A 4515-nucleotide genomic window follows, 5' to 3' on the forward strand; every position below is an offset into this window, starting at 1 on the left:
GACTTGAACATCAGTCAGCCACATGGGAGTCCGGCACCCTTAACCACCACGCCACCTGCCAGCCCTCCTAAGGGATTTTCCAAATCCCTAGAAAAACCAAACTTTAGTATAAATAAAGCAATTGCACCAATTTGAAATGCAATTTAACTCGAGGCCAATGTTCCGTTTCGGTATATTATCAACTTTTTATTTCTGAATGTCACAAACTTTGATCGGAATACTTATAAAATATTATTCTGCCTGGATTTAACAAATCTGACCAAAGGGTAAGTATCCAGTTAATCTGCATTTTTCCCTGAACAGCCAATTAACATGTATTTAAAAATTATTGGGTGCAGATAACAATGGAAAAAAAAAACCTGAGTGCAGGAATCGGATAGCACCCCACCACTACGCGCATGCTCACGTGACACTGCTAGCGATTACCCTGACACAAAGGCAAATGCCAATGGAGGACTCTCCCTAAAAAGCGAATTGATGGCTTAGATATCATTATCATCTTCACGACTGAGGACAAAGCTGCTGCCTGTGGACAGGGCGCCCTTCTTCCTTAACATTCCCCAAACCACCCAAAGGCCCCCTCTCATCAGAATCATGGAACAACTTCTGGTTGGAGTCTTCCTCATCAAGTAAGTTCTTGTTGGAATCATCATCTTCTGACAACTTTTCCTCTACGCCTTCGTCTTGGTTTACGTTTGCATTTTCTTTTTTTGAAGGGGAGAGGTTATTTTTGCTATAGGGAGTGTGCATTCGCCATAAAGACAGAGAGCACAGAGACAGAAAGCGAGAAATCACCCCCCAAGGGGGATGGCCACACCACAATCCCTTCTCCTCCATTCTCCTCTCAGGATCTTGGGCACGCACGCACATGCGCCCAGCGTGAGTTTAAGCCACCGGGTCTGGGACTCGAACCGCGGTCGACTACATGGGAATCTGGTGACAAAGACATTGCCCCAACTGCTGGTTCCCTACATTTGCATCTTTTTCGTCTTCCTTTGCACCTGAATCTCCGATCAGCTTTTCTTCTACACCATCATCGTCTTCCTTTTCTTCAGCACCTTCGAGCTGCCTGCATCCTCTGCATCCTCGTTCGTCACACTCACCAGCGAATCCTTTTTCATACGTATCTTCCCCTTCTTCCTTTTCACCTGAGTCTTTGTCAAACTCTCTTCCAGAGCCTTCCTCATCTAGCACTTTTTCAGAGCCATTGTCCTCAAATTCGGATTTTTCAGTCATTTCCTTCAAACTCTTCGTCGAAAACATTCTCATGAAGCTCTTTTTCAGAGCCCTCCTTGTCAAAATCTTTTTCGAGACCATTTTCTTCAAGTTCTTTTTTCAGAGCCATCTTCAGACAGATGAAATTTGAACACTGAAGGCCTCTGTTGGCCTTGAGAGCACCGAGGAAAGCCTCCTGCCCTCTCAGCCTTTCCTCCCTTTCTCTAGAGGTCTTCACCTGATAGTCTGTAGTGTTTTATTTTATTTTATTTTATTTTTGAGAGGTTTTTGTTATAGGGTGTGTGCACTTGCAAGAAACACAGTTCTGTCTGGGGATCTCTCACATTAGTGCCAAACTTGGACATGAGCTGTGTAAGCTCATCCACCGTAATGTCCGGAGGCAAACCAGACACATATACATTGGTATTTCTGTCTTCTCCCACATTAAACCATCCGGACTCGTTCTTTCAGCGGGTTCAGGGGGTTTCTCCGCGGAGGTTCCTCTACGGATCCACGATCGACAGCTCGTGCGTTTGCAGGAGAACTGGATGCACGATCACTAGAGGAGCCATAATTGGCCTGATCGTAGCGATGGAATCTTCAGTGATCTTGGGAAGCCAAGCCTTCTTGTCCAGGTCCCATTTGAAGGGAGTGTCACCCAGCAGCTGCCCTAAAGGACTGGCTTCTCCGCGGGATCATCCTGGGTGTCTCCATTCAATTCTTGCAACTGCTCGCCAAACTCATCCTTCCCATTCAAGTTGCCAAGGCTCACCTTTCCTGCCTAGCTCAGGGGCAGGTCCCAGGTGAGGGAAGAAGCCGGATGACACTGGCTCAATCTGCCAGACCTTGGCACTGCCATTGGCGCTCAGTCCAGGGCATGCAGGAGCGCACCGCCACTGCCCGACCAGGTCTGAGGCGACTGCCTTTCTCCAAGCACTGTCAGGAAATCAATGCGAAAACGAAGCCAGGCTCTGGCTGACGCAGTCGCCACTGTCAGCTCATCGTGACCCCAGCATGTTTTCCAAGCCTCTGGGTCTGGAACTCGAACCGCACAGGAGGCCATGTGGGACCCAGCTGCCTTAACCCTTATGTCACTGGTCGGCCCCCAGTAAGTTATTTAGTGGATATTAACACATGAATTCCAAAGTTTATATGGAGAGGCAAAGGACCCAGCTGAGCGGACACAATATTGAAAGAGAAGAACAAAGTCACTGGACTGCCACCGCCAATCTTTAAGGCTTACCAGAAAGCTACGGGAATCACAACAGCATGGAATTAATAAAAGAATGGGTAAATAGATCAATGGGACAGAATAGAGAGCCCACGAATAGACCCAAACAAATGCCGCCAATGGATTTTTGACAAAGGAGCAAAGTCAATAGAATGAAGAAAAGATACTTTTCAACAAATGATGCTGAAACAACCCGCTATCCGCATGCAAAAAAAAGTGATTCTAGACACAGACCTTACACTTTCCACATGAATTAACTCAACATGGATCCTAGATCTCATGTAAAATGCAAAAGGATAAAATTCCTAGAAGACAACATGGGAGAAATTCTAGACGACTCTGGCGTTGACAATGACCTTAAGACAACACCAAAGTAATAATCCAGGAAAAGGATCATTAATAAAGTGGACTCTATTTTTTATTATTATTATTATTAATTTATTTTGGAGAGGTTTTTGCTATAGGGTGTGTGCGCTCGCCAGACAGACAGAGACAGAGAGACAGAAAGCGAGAAATCACCCCCTGGGGGAATGGCCACGCCATAATCCCTTCTCCTCCATTCTCCTCTCAGGATCTTGGGCACGCATGCACACGCGCCCAGCATGAGTTTTAAGCCACCAGATCCAGGACTTGAACCGCGGTCAACTACATGGGAGTCCAGTGACATAGCCATTACGCTACTGGTCCCATAAAGTGGACTTTATTAAAGTTAAACATTTCCACTCAGGTCAGCAGGTGGTGTTATGGTTGAGGCACTGGACTCCCACATGGCCAACTATGGTTCGAGCCCTGGACCTGGTGGCTTCTTTTCTCACTTTCCTTCTCTGTCTCTTTCTGGTAAGCACATGGGCTCAATAGAAAATGTAAATATAATAATAATAAATAAAATTTAAAAATTCTGCTCCATGAGAGACACTGTCAAAAGAATGACAAGACAAGTCACAGACTCGGAATGAATGTCTGTAAAAGACACGTTAAATAGGGAACCAGCAGTTAGCGTAATGGCTATGTCGCTGGACTCCCACGTAGCCGACCGCGGTTCGCATCCCGGACCCGGTGGCTTAAAACTCACGCCGGGCACGTGTGCGTGCGTGCCCAAGATCCCGAGAGGAGAATGGAGGAGAAGGGATTGCGGTGTGACCATCCCCCCTGGGGGGTGATTTCTCGCTTTCTGTCTCTATGTCTCTCTCTGTCTGTCTGGCGAGCGCACGCGCCCTACAGTGAAAATCTCTCCAAAAAAAAAAAAAAAAGACACGTTAAATAAAGGACTGTTATCCAAAATACACAAAAAACTCTTATAAATCAACAATAAAACAAGCAACCCTGTTAAAAACTGGGTAGAGACCTTAACATTCACCTCACCAGAAATGATACAGAGATGGCAAATAAGAATATGAAAACATTCTCTAGTTTATGTGTCATCAGAGAAATGCAAATTAAAACAACAACGAAATACCACTACACACCTGTCAGAATGGCCAAACAAGAGAACACGGACAATACCAAATGCTGGTGAGGATGTGGAGCAACAGGAACTCTCATTCATTGCAGGTGGGAAGGCAAAATGATATAGCTACTCTGGGTAGTTTCTTACAATCTAGTAATAGAGCTCCTTGGTACTTGTCCAAAGGACTGAAAACTTATATCCACACAAAAATCTGCACATGCATATTGAAAACAGCTTTATTTATACTTGTCAAAAATTGAAAGCAATCAGGGGACCAGCAGTTAGGGTAATGGCTATGTCTCTGGACTCTCATGTAATTAAACCGCAGTTCGAGTCCCGGACCCAGTGGCTTAAACTCACGCCAGGCGTGTGTGTGTGCATGCCCAAGATTCCGAGAGGAGAATGGAGGAGAAGGGATTGCGGCGTGGCCATCCCCCCTGGGGGGTGATTTCTCGCTTTCTGTCTCTCTCTGCTTTCTGGCAAGCGCACGGGCCCTAAAGCAAAAACCTCTTCAAAAAAAATAAAATAAAATAAAAATAAAAAAGGAAGCAACCAAAATGTCCTTCAATAAGTGATGGATAAACTGGCAGATTCAGACAACAGAATGCTATTAAGGTCTAAA

At 45.5% G+C, this 4515-nt stretch overlaps 1 pseudogene; it reads right to left on the minus strand.

Annotated features, from left to right (window-relative positions):
- Positions 1-482: 482 nt before the first annotated feature.
- LOC102485027 (HIV Tat-specific factor 1 homolog) lies at positions 483-1345 on the minus strand (annotated as a pseudogene).
- Between the last annotated feature and the right edge of the window lie 3170 nt (positions 1346-4515).

Source organism: Tupaia chinensis, unplaced genomic scaffold, assembly GCF_000334495.1.
Source record: "Tupaia chinensis unplaced genomic scaffold, TupChi_1.0 Scaffold000333_1, whole genome shotgun sequence".
Lineage (NCBI taxonomy): Eukaryota > Metazoa > Chordata > Mammalia > Scandentia > Tupaiidae > Tupaia > Tupaia belangeri.